Genomic DNA, 17,064 nt, shown 5'->3' with positions numbered 1-17,064 from the left:
TTTTACTTGCGTGGAGTCTTAAGTCATTAGAGTGCATGCTAAACACAACTGTAACCCTCGCGAATAAAACGGCCACAGTGACAGCAGCGGGTAACGGCAGAGCTGCAACTACTCTGACAGGGGTGACGACTTATTTGGACGACAATTGGTGAAACATTGTAAACTCTCAGAAGCTGCCGTTTCCAGACTTTGAGTTCATTCTTGTCAAATCCCCAGCTTGTTTTCTCAGCCCGGGGTGAAATGCGCCGCCAAAAGGCCCAATGAGCGTCAAAGCGAAAGGGCAGGGGTGGTCTCTTCTGCGGATATACCTTGGCTCCTCCCGAGTCCTACGAGTTTAAACGTCGCCACACCAAACATGGCTTCCTCGCGGTTCCGCTCCTTATTTTATTTCGCTCCCACCTTTCGGCCACACTCAACATGGCCCTAACCGAAGGTTGGCATGTCTGTGACACTGTCTCGGGACAGTTCTCGCGAGGTTTGCCTGGGCCCGACTGCTCCCGCCCTGCCTCGCGCCGCCGCCACAGCCACTGCCGCTGGCGCCGCTCCTCCTCCGTGTCAGTTGTTGGGCTGTAATGGCGACTGGGCCGCCCCTGCCGAACTGACTCCCGGGCCGGGGAGCGGGGCCAGACCTGCGCCAGAGAGAACCGCAGAGAGCCGCAGCTCGGGGGGTGGCTTGCCCTGGGGGAGGGGAGGCAGCCTTTCCGCCTCGTCTTCCTTCCCAGCGGACCGGCGGATCCCCGGAGCCGGTGCGAGGCGGGCACCCGGTGCGTCCCCGGAGCGGGGAGGCCAGGCCGGGCAGCCCTGGGGCCGGTCGGGGCGGCGTCACTGCACCCTCCGCCAGGCCCCGCGGGATGCACCGTGGGAGCCGAGGGCGGAGGCGACACTCTCAGGTGAGCTCCGGTAGGACTTGGCTGGGACCGCGGAGTCTCGCTCAGCCTCAACTGTCTCTGTCCGCGGTCCCGGGTCCCCGGTGGCGGCGAGAGAGGCGGGGCCGGGCGCGGAGAGTCTTGGCCCTGCTTGGCGTCCCCCTCGGGGAACCTCCTTGGGTTCTGAGGCTTTTCGGGGACCTAGGTTTCGGGTCCCACCAGTGCCTGCTGAAGACGGAGTTTCCTTCCTTACCTGCCAGTGTCCTCCCGCCTCCTCCGCCCCTCTTGTAGCCTGCAGAGGTAAGATACCTCTAGCCATTGCTCCCCGGAGAAGTGTCCCTTCTTCATTTGGCGATCAGGCATATTTGGGGAGATTCCGGGGACTGGCTCCAGTGGCAGGGATGATCAGTTTCTGTTCCTTTTCAGTGGGGATCACATTCTCAAGTATAGGAAAAACTTTGATCTACTCTAGTCTAGCGACTGCTGAAGGTAGTCTACCGGTTTATTCACAGATAATTTGGGGAAAGATTTAAAAAGCTTTATGTTTTGGAAGTTGTCAGTATTTTCCTCTGCCTTTTAAATGCAGCTCAACATGCTAGGTAATATTTAGCTAATGTCACAAGATATGAATTGGAATTTGCCTGGATTTTAAATTTTCAGATAGAAAGTTGCACATAGGCATAGATTTTAATGTTTTAATGCAGTAGCAAATCCTTCATATGGAAAAAAACAGGTTGTCAGAAATAGTGATCAATATCCATGTACTCCACCTGATTGTTTTGTTTTGATGGTGATCCTTGTTTTGAATTTGGGGAAGTCGTTATTGTTGCCATGTTAACGATACCTCCTGCCCTGTATTTGAAGAGTTTTAAAAGAAACACTGTCTTCGTCAGAGCTAGTAACAACCTGAAAAGTTCTGTAGAAACAATGATAAAATACTAAAAGTTGCCCTCCGTTCTGAAAATTTCTTAGTTTAAAATATTTTTAAACAAGGAAATGCACTGCTAATAACATGGAATTGTGACTTTGAGGGATTGTTAGACCCATGCTGGAAGTTGCTTCAAAGCCATGGGCATATAATAATTAGTTTCGGTGTGCTAAATTGACAAATTTTAATGTAATGAAATAAATCTGAATCATTTGAACTGTCAGTGCATTAAATTTAAGATACTGTAATCTGAAAATAAACTTCAAGCTAGAATACATTGTATGTGTGGATAAATACATGTGTATCTCTGTATCTCTTCATCCTCAGGAGCAGAATTTTGTGTATGTAGAGATGGCAAGTTATATATGTAAAAAATTTCATACGTATGTGAACATATTTCTTTGATTTTCTGAGATAAATTGGTGTGTGTGTCATGTAAGAGCGTTAATACTTAAACAACCATCTGTGGGGCATTCAATTTATGAATTATAAAGTTTTTGGATTTTTTTCCTTCTGCTTCTGATTGTCAGTCTTTTGCCCATTTTATAACACTTCTACCATAATATGAGCAGAAGAAAGGAGGTGAAGTCCTGCTATAATCAATTTTATTTGTTAAATTGCTATAATTTATAGTGGGAGCAAAAAAGAAGTCTAAAATAACTGACATCAGTTTTTGGTATGCACATTATTTTATTTAGTTTTCACAGTGATCTTGTGAAGTAGGTATGGCAGATATCCTTATTTTGCAGTCTTGGAAACTGACACACAAGGAAGATCATTTATGTGAATGCCTCTCATTTCTGCAGATAATCTGGAATTAGTTTTATTTTAAACTAAATATTAATATAGGTACTCTGGCATTTGGTGTTATTTTAAAATATTAAAAATTTTTCCTATTTTTGTTCCTTTTTACATGTCACTTGCCCCTTATACTGATGATCATCAATTCTTTAAAAACATTAGTATTTTTATAACGTTTTGTTAATTATTGACAAGTCATGAATTATAATGGATCACTTTACTTCTTTATGTGTATACTTTTTGCTTGAACAAGAAAAGTGTAGTTCATTTATTGTCTTTCACTTTGTTTGGATACTCAGTTCTGTCATCTTTATTCTTTCAGTCATTTATACTCTTAGTTATGTAAAATAAACATTGAAGCCACATGATCAGTAACATAACTGAAAAGTAATAATATCTTGATGATTTTATTGTTGAGACAACTGATGATTTAAAAAGTTAATTCTCTGTATAATTATGGTTATTTTTGCAACGTGAGGCAAATTTTAGTGTTACAGTTTAAAAAAACATCAGATTGCATAGTATTTTTTTCTGTATTGATTTGTTGTTGTTGTTCATTGTTATCATAAGTGTGATTTTACATTTACTTGTGGTTATTTTGGGTTATTCTTTGCCTTTCTCATCTGGTCTGTAAGTTCCATGATGGCAGAGATCCTTTAATCACTATTATGCACCCAGTGCCTAGCATATGGTAATATAGTCAATAAATACTAGTTGAAGAAATTGACTAAAGAACGGTCCCAGAATAATATTTTAAATGCAAAACAAAACAGAAGACTAGTTCTTAGTTCCTAAGCACACCTCAACTCTTGGGAATATATTCCAGAGATATGCTCAAATTTGCGGGGTAGCAAGGGAATGACAGCCTGGGATTAAAAAGCCACTGGGAATAAGCCACAGTGGAAACTTTATTTACTATTTTAATGATTTGCCTAGGTGCTCTGGCAATAGTTATGGTAATTTAAAGAAAATATAAACTTTAAGACCCTAACCTGTTATACTAGTACTATAATTATAGCCTTGTAATAACTTTAAGTCACTTCTTAATCTCAGCATTGGGAGTTTAAATTCTTCAAGGCCAGCTAGTCCAATTCCTATATTTTATACATAAGAAGACAGAGGGTTGTATAGGGGCGATATCTCATGCATAGCTGATTTCATAACTGGGAGAAGAATCCATTGCACAGCTGCTAAGTCTACATTTGTTTAATATGTCAGATAATTATAAAACCAGAACATGATTGTGATCAACCTGGCAGTCTATTCAGTATTAATTAAAAACTCAAAGTGGGCCTTTTTTTTCATGAATCCAAAGTGTTAACTTAAAAATGAATCTGAACCCTTTCCTCTGTAATTGGGACTATAAATTGATACCATTAGAGCAACCTTCTGGAAGGAAATTTGGCATTTCCTATCAAAATTATAAGTATATATATTGTTTGATAGAATCATTTCCTGCTTAAAAGTTTATCTTACATAAATTTTAACAGCATAGGAATTCTATAAGAATGTTTATATTAGCATTATTTCAAGATGTCAGTAACATTTATAAATAATTTTAAAATGTCCTAAATGTCTATTGGTAGGCTACTAGTTAAAAGTCTAGTATATTTATGCTGTGAATTACTATGCAGTTGTTAACAGGTTTCAGGGTATCTATATTTACTTCATGAGCAGCAGCTGAGCATATCCTTCAGCTCCTGGGACCATGCAGTGGACCTTCTGGGTTCAAAACCTAACTGCACTGCTTTCTAGTTGTGACTCTTGGCTAATTACTTAAAGTCAACTATAAATTGGATATACTAGTAGTTCTCATGTTACAGGGGTACCACGAGAATTAAATGAGTTAACACTTATGCCCTAAGTAAGCATTAATAAGCACCACATAAGTGTTTGCTGTTACTATTCTGTATTGACTTGGAAGAATGTTCATGATATAAAATTAAGTGAAAAAATAAGTTGCACTATACTGTAGAATATGATTTATTTAAAAAACACGTAGACAAATGTAGTTTTGTTTTCATTTTGCATGTGAATAGAAAAAGGTCTATAAGGATAGACATTAAACCATTAAACATGTTATTCCTGAGGGAGTGGATGACTTTTCTTTTTTACTTTAGACATTTTTGTATGGTTTTATTGTAAGAATCACTTTTATGATTTTTGAAACTTTTTTCTAAAAAAATTGAATTAAATTTTTTCTTCTATTAAATGGTGATATAAATGTATTTTTGAATGTGATTTTTAGAGATCTACACATTTCATCAACAGAGTATCTCATAATTAGATCCTGTGTCAAAACATTTGTTGATGGAAGGGCCAGGACTTGGTGGCTCACGCCTGTAGTCCCAGCTCTTAGAGAGGCTGAGGCTAGTGGGTCACTTGAGGTCAGGAGTTCGAGACCGGCCTGGCCAACATGGCGAAACCCGTCTCTACTAAAAATATGAAAACTAGCAAGGCGTGGTGGCAGGCCTGTAATCCCAGCTACTGGGGAGGCCAAGGCAGGAGAATTGCTTGAACCAGGGAGGTGGAGGTTGCAGTGAGCCAAGATTGTGCCACTGCACTCCAGCCTGGGCAACAGAGCAAGACTCCATCTCAAAACAAACAAACAAAACTTTTGTTGGCTGGGTGCAGTGTCTCATGCCTATAATCCCAGCACTTTGAGAGGCTGAGGCGGGCAGATCACCTGAGATTAGGAGCTTGAGACCAGCCTGGCCAACATAAGGAAACCCCATCTCTACTAAAAATAAAAAGCTAGCTGGGCATGGTGGCAGGCTCATGTAATCCCAGCTACTGGGGAGGCTGAGGCAGAATTGCTTGAACCTGAGAGGCGGAGGTTGCAGTGAGCCAAGATTGCACCACTGCACTCCAGCCTAGGTGACAGAGTAAGACTCCGTCTCAAAACAGACAGACAAACAAAAAAACTTTTGTTGGCGGAAGGTTGAAATTTAGGAAAATCCCTAATAAATATATTTGTTTTTCTCCTAGCTTTGTAGCCTTAAGTCTTATTTCTTACTTTACAAAGTAAACCCGTAGGGTAGATCAGTGTTTCTTTAATCCAGTATTCCTAAACTATGCACTGAAGTAAGTCCTCACTTAATGTTGTCCATAAGTACTTGGAAACTGCAACTTCTAAGACCGCAAACACCTCTAATATTAAACATTGAAATAAATGGGACCTATACATACATTTAAGAAATACTAAGAAAAGTCAAGATAATTACCCACTTATTTCAGTTCAGGATGGCAGGTGGCTGGAGCCTGTCCTGGCAAGTAGGGCACAAGATAGGCTGCCATTCCATTGCAGGTAGCATTTACACACACACACACACACACACACACACACACCCACATTCACTCAGACTGGGACTGTTTAGACATGCCAATTCATATCAGTTCACCTAATGCGTGCACCTCTCTGATGTGGGAGGAAACGAGTATACAGAGAAAAGCCACACAGACACGGGGAGAACATGCAGACTCCACATAGATGGTAGCCCTGGTGGGGAATCAAAATTTTTTTCTCATCAAAATTATAAAGAAATGATATTGAATGAAACTGTGTTATGGAGGACGTGCTGTACTGTGGAGCACCATAGTAACTCACCTGGACACTATGCATTATTTGGGAAATTTTAACGGAAACAGCAATATTGGATAGCTGTGGGATATTTGACATCTATAGGACACTGCTCAAACTACCAGTTTGAGATACCACACAAGAGATTGTGTTCCATTTTTTTTGATGACACTGTGTCTTCCAAACGCTAGGTTTTGGGAGTTTGCTGCGATAAAAAGCAAGTACTATGCAAAAATCAATTTGGAACAGTAAATGAAGGTGGTGGTGTCCAAAATGATTTCAAGATTTGAGAACTTGTGTAATATCTAGTAGGTACACACATCCTATTAAGTAGTTGTGGTAATTTAGTAATAAAAATGTTTATTTCAATTTATACATATTTATTTTTTGAACTGCTACTAAGTTGGTAGGCTATAAATACTTTTGAGGTTGTGGACTTAACTACTTAGTAAATGGAACTGTTAGGTATTTTTTTGGCCTAGGGGTTCCATGAAAAAAAAATAACTGGCATGCTGAGGGGTCTGTGAACTGAGAAAGTTTAGGAACCTCTTGAACTTTTGACCAGGACACCTATATATATTTTCCATGTTCTGTGCTCCCAAAGGTTGATTTTTTACATTTATCTTTATTTTTTATTTTTTTAAATAAAAGAATAGACGTGTGTTATATGTGTATGTGTATATATATAAAACGAAACAAAAGTTTCACTTTTTAAAGTTTTACTTTAAAAAGCCCTCATGGCCAGGCGCGGTGGATCATGCCTGTAATGCCAGCACTTTGGAAGGCCGAGGTAGGCGGATCACTTGAGGTCAGGAGTTCAAGACCAACCTGGCCAACGTGGAGAAACACCGTCTCTACTAAAAATACAAAAAAATTAGCTCGGCGTGGTGGCGCGCGCCTGTAATCCCAGTTAGTAGGCTAAGGCAAGAGAATCACTTGACCTGGGAGGCGGAGGTTGCAGTGAGCCGAGATCGCGCCACTGCACTCCAGCCTGGGCGACAGACAGACTCTGTCTCAAAAATAAAATAAAGCGCTCGCTACTTTCAATACACCTGATATTTGCAAATCAATCCTAATTAGTTTCGTTAAAAAAAATACTAGCTCCAATCCACCATATTGTTTTGTTTTGTTTTAATCTACTAACGGGTCATGACTACACACTTGATAACATGAAGCTGGTTGACTCCTAATGTCCAGCTTTAATACGGTTTGTTTCTCTGATTAGTTATAAAGGAAGATAGACTACGCTTTAGCTTTTATTTTAGATTTGCGTTGTGGGGGATACATTTGCAGGTTCGTTCCATGGATATATTGCGTCATGCTGAGGTTTGGGCTTCTATTGAACCTATCACTGAAATAGTGAACATAGTACCCAGTAGGTAGTTTTTCAACCTTTACCCCTTACCTGTCACTTCCCACCTTTTTTTTTGAGATGGAGTCTCACTCTGTCATCCAGGCTGGAGTGCAGTGGCTTAGTCTAGGCTCATTGCAACTTCCGCCTCCCAGGTTTAAGCGATTCTCCTGCCTCAGCCTCCTGAGTAGCTTGGACTACAGGTACGAGCCACCATGCCCGGCTAATTTTTTGTATTTTTAGGAGAGAAGGGGTTTCATCATGTTGGCCAGGCTGGTCTTGAACTTGTGAGCTCAAGTGATCTGCCCACCTTGGCCTCCCAAGTTATTGGTATTACAGGCGTGAGCCACCACGCCCGGCCCTTTCCCACTTTTGGAATCCGCAGTATCTTGTTTTCATCTTTATGTCTATATTTACCCATTGTTTAGACCCCACTTGCAAGTGAGAAGGTGTGATATTTGATTTTCTGTTTCTGCATTAATTTGCTTAGGATAATGACCTCCAGCTGCATCCATGTTGCTCCAAAGGACATGATTTCATTCCTTTTTATGGCTACGTAGTATTCCACAGTGTATATGTACCACATTTTCTTTATCTAATCTACTGGGTTTTTGTTGTTGTTGTTGTTTTGTTTTGTTTTGTTTTTGAGACAGAGTCTTGCTCTGTTGCTCACGCTGGAGTGCAGTGACGTGATCTTGGCTCACTGCAACTTCCGCCTCCCGGGTTCAAGCGATTCTCTTGCCTCAGCCTCCTGAGTAGCTGGGATTACAGGCATGCGCCACCATGCCTGGCTGATTTTTGTATTTTTAGTAGAGATAGAGTTTCACTATGTTGGTCAGGCTGGTCTCAAACTCCTGACCTCATGATCTGCCCACCTTGGCCTCCTGAAGTGCTGGGATTACAGGCATGAGCCACTGCTCCGGGCCTATCTGATCTACTGTTGATAGGTACTTAGTTTGATTCCATGACTTTGCTGTTGTGAATAGTGCTGTGATAAACATACTAGTGCAGTGTCTTTTTGATAGAATGATTTCTTTTCCTTTGGATAGATACCTAGTAGTGGGAATGCTGGGTCTAATGATAGTTCTAAGTTCTTTGAGAAATCCGCCTACTCTTTTCCACAGGGGTTGAACTAATTTACATTCCCATCAGCAGTGTATAATATTCCCTTTTCTCTGCATCCTTGTCATCTGTTATTTTTTAACTCTTTAATAATAGTCATTCTGACTGGTGTGAGATGGTATCAGCGTGGTTTTAATTTGTATTTTGATGATTAGTGATTCTGAGCATTTTTTTCAGATGTTTGTTGGCCACTTGTATGTCTGCTTTTGAGAAGTATCCGTTTATGTCCATTGCTCACTTTTTAATGGAGTTATTTGTTTTTTTTTTCTTGTTCATTTGTTTAAGATTCCTTGTAGATTCTGGATCTTAGTCCTTTGTCAGATGTACAGTTTGCAAATATTTTTTTCCCATTCTTTAGGTTACCTCTTTACTTTGTTGATTCTTTTGCTATGTAGAAGCTTTTTGGTTTAATTAAATCTTGTTTATCAATTTTTGTTTTGTTGCGTTTGCCTTTGAGGTTTTAGTCATAAATTCTTTGCCTAGGCCAATGGCAGAAGAGTTTTTCCTAGGTTTTTTGAAATAGGATCTTTATAGTTTGAGGTTTTATGTTTAAGTCTTTAATACACCTTGAGTTAATTTTTGTATGTGGTGTAAGGTAGGGGGTCCAGTTTCATTCTTCTGCATATGCTAGCCAGTTTTTTTTGTTTTTGTTTTTTGGGGTTTTTTTTTTTTTTAGCACTGTTTATTGAATAGGTGTCCTTTCCCCATTTTTGCTTTTGTCAGCTTTGTTCAAGATTAACTGGTTATAGGTGTATGGCTTTATTTCTGGGTTCTCTGTTCTGTTACATTGATATAGATGTCTGTTTTTGTATTGGTAACATACTGTTTTGGTTAGTATAGCCTTGTAGTATAGTTTGAAGTTGGGTAATGTGATGCCTCTGGCTGTGTTCTTTTTGCTTGGCTATTCAGGCTGTTTTTTGGTTCCATATAAATTTTAGAATTGTTTTTTCTAATTTGTGAAAAATGATGTTGCTAATTTGATGGGAATAGAATTTTTGGATTGTTTTGGGCAGTATGGTCATTTAAATTTTGATTCGTCCAACCTATGAGCATGGAATGTTGTTTCCATTTGTTTGTGTCATCTGTTATTTCTTTCATCAGTGTTTTGTAGTTCCCCTTATAGAAATCTTTCACCTCCCTGGTTAAATTTATTCCTGGATATTTTATTTTTCATATGGCTATTATAGATGGGATTGCATTTTTGATTTGGTTCTCAGCTTGAACATTATTGGTGTATAGAAATGCCACTGACTGTTGTAGGTTGATTTTGCATCCTGAAACTTTACTGAAGTCTTTTTCTTAGGTCTAGGAGTTTTTTGAAGGACTCTTTAGGGTTGAACAGAGATAATTTGAGTTTCCCTTTTCCTATATGGATGCTTTTTTTTTTAATTTTAATTTTCTGCCTGATTCCTATAGGTAGGATGGAAAGTATTATGTTGAATAGGAGTCGTAAGAGTGGACATCCTTATCTTGTTTCAGTTCATAGAGGGAATGCTTCTAACTTTTGTCCATTCAGTGTGATCTTGATTTTTTGGAATAGTTTCAGTAAGATTGATACCAGCTCTTCTTTGTCTGGTATAATTTGGCTGTGAATGCATCTGATCCAGGCCTTTTTTTGGTTTGTAGATTTGTTTTTATAACAGATTCAATTTTGTAAATTGTTACTGATCTGTTCAGGATTTCAGTTTCTTCCTGGTTCAATCTTGGGAGGTTGTGTGTTTCCAAGAATTTATCCATTTCCTCTGGTTTTTCTAGTTTGTGCACATAAAGATGTTCATAGTAGTCTCTGAGGCTCTTTTGTGTTTTTGTGGTATGAATTCTGTCACCTTTGTCATTTCTGATTATGCTTCTTAGGATCTTCTCACTTTTTTTATTTTTAATTTACCGAAAGGTTTATCTATCTTGCTTATCCCTTCAAAAAACTAACTTTGTTCTGTTGGTCCTTTGTATGTTTTTGTTTGTTTGTTTGTTTGTTTGTTTTGGTCTCAATTAATTTAGTTCTGCTCTGATCTTAGTTACTTCTTTTTTTTTCTGCTAGCTTTGGGTTTAGTTTGTTCTTGTTTTTCTGGTTCCTTTAAGTTCAAGTTGTCAATTTGATATCTTACTGTCTTTTTGACGTAGGCATTTAGTGCTATAAACTTTCCCCTTAACATTGCTTTTGCTGTATCCCAGAGGTTTTGGTATGTTTGTTTCTCTATTTTCATTTGTTTCAAAGAATTTTTTTATTTCTGCCTTAATTTGTTGTTTAACCAAAAGTTAGTTAGGAGCAAGTTGTTTAGTTTCCATGTATTTGTGGTTTTGAGAGTTCCTTTTGGTATTGGTTTCTAATTTTATTCTACTGTAGTCTGATAATATGCTTGACATGATTTCATTTTTTAAGAATGTATTGAGACTTGCTTTATGACTGAGCTTGTGGTCCATCTTAGAGAATGTTCCATGTGCAGATGAGAGTGTATATTCTGTGATTTTTGGGTACAGTATTCTGTAGAAGTCTGTTAGGTCTGTTTGGTCAAGTGTCTAAGTCCAGAGTTTCTTTGTTAGTTTTCGACTTTGACTTTCTGTTTCTAATGTATATAGACACATACATTTACAAATGGAAATCTCCTTTATAGATGTAAATTTCTTTTACAGAAGGATTTCAGAATAGCCAGCTAAATGCCAGAAAGGTGTATTTTAATTGGACAAGTGATCTTTTTTCTTTTTTTTTTTCGAGATAGTCTTACTCTCGTCACCCAGGCTGGAGTGCAGTGGTGCAATCTCGGCTTACTGCAACCTCCGACTCCTGGGTTCAAGCGATACTCCTGTCTCAGCCTCTTGAATAGCTGGGATTACAGGTGCCCGCCACCACACCTGGCTAATTTTTTTTTGTACTTTTAGTAGAGACGGGGTTTCACCATGTTGGCCAGGCTGGTCTTGAACTCCTGACCTCAGGTGATCTACTCTCCTCAGCCTCCCAAAGTGCTGAGATTACAGGCATGAGCCACTGTGCTCGGCCTACAGGTGATCTTTTTAACTTAGCTACTATTTCTTAGCTGAAATTACTAAGTTGAGGATGGAGCCCATTAAGGAATGGGGCAAAGAAAGCCTTTTCTGTACCTGGACTCAGCAAAAATAGATCTGAAAAAGGAGGAAGCTTACTTTACCTGGCAACCTACCTTTTACAAACACTATCTAGGATAACTTTCTTTTCACCTTCAGGGAAGAGTAGTAACAGAGCCGAAAGATTAGCAGATTTAATTTTTCTTATCAATTAGTTGCTTAAGCTTTTTATTTGCCTTCTATAGTCTTTTTTAAAAAAGCAATAAAAATATTGAAATCTTTTTAGAAGCTTCTGCACACCAACAGGCATCCCTAGATGAGACTGATTTGGGAGCCCTCATTTTCAAATGTACTTCTTAAAGTGCAGTGTTCATTTGGAATGTACTGTTATGATTTTAAATTACCTTTAGTAAGATTTCATCATTTTTGTAAGCATTTGCTGCTTCTGAGGCCTAATAATAATGCATGTATAAGCTGGAAGGTGTAGTACTCAGGTCTTCAGAAATTAAGGATCTCATTTTTACCTTGAATAGTGGCTTTGGCCCTCGGATTGCTTTGATCGACTTAGCCAATGATTTTTCCCTCCCTAAGCATGCAAGAAAAATAAAGGGGGCTAGAACACAAAAATCTATGCAAATTTCTGAAAGCTGAAATTGGTACCCCCTTCAGTATTATCATTTATACTAATTTCTGTCTAAACCAGCCAGACATATGAGGCCTCTAACTAGATCCAAGATAGTTAGATACAGTTGGATCCTGGACCCAGTCCAATTTCTGTTGTAACTTCCAAACCTAGTTTGGATCAGAAATTTGCTCAAACTCGGATAGCTCAAATGCACACCCATGGAGCTTCAGAATCTGAGAGAGAACTTACCCACAATCTCCAGTTGCTTCGAGAGAGCAGTGGACAAAATGAGTCCAGTGGGTACCTTGCTTTGTCACTTGGTGTTCCTAGGAGTTGCTAGAAGCTTTAGTTTGGATCCCACTTCTGACACCATCTATGAAAATTAAAAACCTTAGACAAATTAAATTTAACAGAATTTGATTGAGCAAAGAAGAGTTCATAAATCAGCCAGCTTCTAAACCAGAATAGGTTCAGAGAGGATCCTTAGACTACACTTTATACAGTAGATCATCTCTGAAAATGTGTACAGTTGCTACATTTTTATATGATAAGTTATTAAATGTTATAGAGCAATAATGATGTAAAGAAGACCTTTGTACAACTAGAAGGATATTTTTCCAAAGAGAAAATCTGATTTATCTTTGATTAGTTTGGGTTTTGGTGATTTTTTTAAGCCATTTGTAGTTCTTGTTGTTGCTAGTGGGCTTGTAGAAGTTGTTTTTGGAATTGTGGCACCCTCCTTTTTAAAAACTATATCTAAAAATCAGTGATGAGTAATAGTAATAGCACTGGCTATAACTTAATAGGTTTCATTTCTTTTCTTTTCTTTTCTTTTTTTTTTTTTTTTGAGACTGAGTCTCACTCTGTCACCCGGGGGGAGTACAGTAGCATGATCTCAGCTTACTGCAACCTCTGCCTTCCGGGTTCAAGCAATTCTCCTGTCTCAGCCTCCCAAGTAGCTGGGATTACAGACATGCACCACCACGTCCAGCCAATTTTTGTATTTTTAATAGAGATGGGTTTTCACCATGTTGGCCAGGCTGGTCTCAAACTCCTGACCCCAGGTGATCGCCCACCTCAGCATCCCAAAGTGCTGGTATTACAGGTGTAAGCCACTGGGCCCAGCTGGCTTCATTTCATTCATTATTTCATGTCTAAATTTTAAAAGTGAAAATATTTTGTGAAAGAATTTATTTTGAATTTTGAGATTATTTTAAAATATAAAATATGTATGCACACATATACTTATTTTTTTACATGTTACCATGTAAGATATTTTCTGCTTAGGAATGTCTAGCCTTTTCATGTTATATGAAATACCTGGCTTCATATGTGTATTTGTACCTGTTTGCATTTAAGAATTGGATTCTGAGACTTATCAATGGTACTGTCATTTGGCAAACAGGTCTGGAGCACTCAGTGTGGCTATATACTGTGCATGAACTAGGGATATAAAGAGGAATAAGACCAGGTGCCGTGGCTCACGCCTGTAATCCCAGCACTCTGGGAGGCCAAGGTGGGTGCATCACCTGAGGTCAGGAGATCGAGACCAGCCTGGCCAACATGGTGAAACCCCATCTCTACTAAAAATACAAAAATTAGCTGGGCATGATGGTGCGTGCCTGTAATCCCAGCTACTAGGGAGGCTGAGGCAAGAGAATCGCTTGATCCCGGGAGGTAGAGGTTGCAGTGAGCCGAGATTGCAAGATTGCACCACTGCACTCCAGCCTGGATGACAAGAGCAAGACTGTCTCCAAAAAAAAAAAAAAAAAAAGAGGAATAAAATATCTCTGCAGTTTTTTGTTTTGTTTTTGAGATGGAGTCTCGCTCTGTCGCCCAGGCTGGAGTGCAGTGGCGCAATCTCGGCTCACTGCAAGCTCCACCTCCCGGGTTCACGCCATTCTCCTGCCTCAGCCTCCCGAGTAGCTGGGACTACAGGCGCCCACCACCACGCCCGGCTAATTTTTTGTATTTTTAGTAGAGACGGGGTTTCACTGTGTTAGCCAGGATGGTCTCCATCTCCTGACCTCGTGATCCACCTGCCTCGGCCTCCCAAAGTGCTGGGATTACAGGCATGAGCCACTGTGCCCGGCCATCTCTGCAGTTTTATGTAAGAGACAGATATGTAAATAATAGTACAGAGGGGTGAAGAGAATTGATAACATTCCGTGGATGGATTCATAAAGAGGAAGCAAGTATACTGCATTAAGGAGTCATTAAAGGCTTCCAATGAAAGAAAAATTGTTTCCATTTCCTTAAACAGCCTCTCAGTTGACTAAGTTGTTGAATGTGGAAGGAGACTTTTGAAAATTATCTTGCTTTCCGCGCTACCCAGAGAGGGGTGCATACAGTGTTGTTCTGGATTCCCATTGTAACTTAAAGGGAAACTTTTACAATATCCAGAGGCCTTGAAGTCCTTAAGTTCCTTGCAGGAGGAACTCACTTAGATGGCACCAGCCTTGACTTCCGAATGGAACAGTACATCTATAAAAGGAAAAGTAAAGACATCTGCGTCATATATCTGAAGAGGATCTGAAAGAAGCTTCTGCTGGCAGCTCGTGCCATTGTTACCTTTGAAAACCCTGCTGATGTCAGTGTCATATTCTCCAGAAATACTGGCCAGAAGGCTGTGTTGAAGTTTGCTGCTGCCACTGGAGCCACTCCAATTGCTGACCGCTTTACTCCTGGAACCTTCACTAACCAGATCCAGGCAGTCTTCCGGGAGTCATGGCTTGTGATGGTTTGACCGCCAGCCTCTCACTGAAGCATCTTAGTTTAACCTACCTACCATTGCTCTGTGTAACACAGATTCTCCTTTGGGCTGTGTGGACATTGCCATCCCGTGCAACAATAAGGGAGCTCACTCAGTGGGTTTGATATGGTGGGTGCTGGCCCGGGAAGTTCTGTGTGTGTGTGCCACCGTTTTCTGTGAACACCCGTGGGAAGTCATGCCTGATCTCTGCTTCTACAGAGATCCTGAAGAGACTGAAAAAGCAGAGCAGGCTGCTGCTGAAAAGGCTGTGACCAAGGAAGAATTTTAGGGTGAATAGACTGTGTCAGCTCCGGAGTTTAACACTACTCAGCCTGAGGTTGCAGACTGGTCTGAGGGCGTGCAGGTGCCCTCTGTGCCTATTCAGCAGTTTCCTACTAAAGACTGGAGTGCTCGGAAGACTGGTCTACAGTTCCCACTGCTCAGGCCACTGAATGGGTAGGAATAACCACTGAATGGTCTTAAGCTGTTCTTGCATGGACTCTTAAGCAACATGGAAACAGGGTTGATGGAAAATAAGCAGCAGTTTCTAAAAAAGACAAAAAGAGATTATTTCTTTTTTCCTTGAAGTTTTCCTCAAAAAGTGATCAGTGTATCTGCTTTAAAAAAAAAGAATTCAGAAACAGAAGCTGGGTGTGGTGGTGTGTGCTGTAATCCCAGCTACTTGGGAGGCTGAAGTGGGAGGGTTGCTTGAGCCCAGGAATTCAACAAGACTAGCCTGGGCAACAATGAGACCCCGTCTTCTAAAAAATAAAAAAAACATATACACTGAAAACTCTACTTCCTATCCCGGACCCTCACTTCCTCTCCTTGGAGTTAACTAATATTAACACTTTCTTATGTATAAGGGAAAATTTTGTAGTGAAACTTTTATACTTTTAGGCAAAAAATAATCCTGACTTGCAAACTATAAGACACCTTTTTGTAGATATATTCCTTGAAATTAATTTAGAAAAGTACTTAGGATAACTAGATAGTAAGCAAAAGTGTAGGCCTATTTTTAGGGCTCCTCCCTTCTTTTGGTTATTCCTGGTCCTGTTTGCTGCCCTCATCTCTCCTAAAGTAAAAAAATATGGGTGTCTTGTTTACGAAGTTTAGCTCTTTGTTTCATCAGTGTGGGGCATTGTGTTCTCTTTTATCCTTACTCTGCTTCCTATGCTGCAAAGGCCAAAGTAGTACTAATATTACATAGTATCTTCTGGATTTCCTGGATTACAGTAAGTCACTCAGTTTTTGTAAAAGTAGTTGTTGAGGTTTATATTTTATAAGTAGAAACAGGTCAGACTAAATTCTCAGATTAGTGGTATATTAGACTATGTTATAGGAGTGTTGGTTATTCTGGAATTTACTTGGAACAGTGTAATAGATCCGAGTTATAACTGAGTATTTTCCACTTTTTTGTCTGCTGGTCCTTACTAAATTTACTATTTGTCCATTTTATGTTGAGGATAGATAGTAGGAATATTGCAGAGTTGTCTTTTCTTAACCTTTCAGTTAACCTTTTCTTAACCTATCATAGATCTGATATAGATCAGAGAACTGAAATGTAGCAAAGGTGTGGGAAATATTCTAAGAGCCAGAATGAAGTCATTTTTTTCATCTTTTGTCCCTTAATGCCTGGCACTTAGTAGGAGGCCAATAAATATTGAGCAAAATGAAACTGTGTGATTGAATGAAAACACTGTCAATACATGTGAAAGAAAAATTTGCTGTTAGAAGATAATTGAGAATTGGCTATTTCACAATGTCATCTTATATCTTACTTGTGTCTACACACCACAGGTATAGATCATTGTTTCACAAATGTTTTGGTATAAGACTGCCTCATGCACTTGAGTTATGGAAGACTCAAAAAGATTTTGTTTATGTGGGATTTATCTGTTGATGTTTACAGTATTTGAAATTTTCAGTGTACTTGTTAGTTTATTTAAAATAATGATAAACATATTACATGTTAAAATAATAACTTTTTGTTGTTGTTT

The 17,064-nt window shown here is 39.5% G+C and overlaps 1 protein-coding gene across 5 annotated transcripts in view; it reads left to right on the top strand.

Annotated features, from left to right (window-relative positions):
• The first annotated feature begins 727 nt into the window (after positions 1 to 727).
• Positions 728 to 17,064, top strand: part of CEP350 (centrosomal protein 350) — a 168,221-nt gene continuing 151,884 nt past the window's right edge. For all 5 annotated transcript variants that reach the window (XM_032160857.2, XM_032160858.2, XM_032160862.2 and 2 more), the window contains exon 1: positions 728 to 890. The gene's annotated coding sequence lies outside the window, so the exon portion shown is untranslated. The remainder of the gene's footprint in view (positions 891 to 17,064) is intronic.

This window comes from Hylobates moloch, unplaced genomic scaffold, assembly GCF_009828535.3.
Source record: "Hylobates moloch isolate HMO894 unplaced genomic scaffold, HMol_V3 SCAFFOLD_8, whole genome shotgun sequence".
NCBI classification, from domain to species: Eukaryota; Metazoa; Chordata; class Mammalia; order Primates; family Hylobatidae; genus Hylobates; species Hylobates moloch.
Note: the sequence above shows the minus strand (reverse complement) of the source record. Positions and strands in the feature narration are given on the sequence as shown.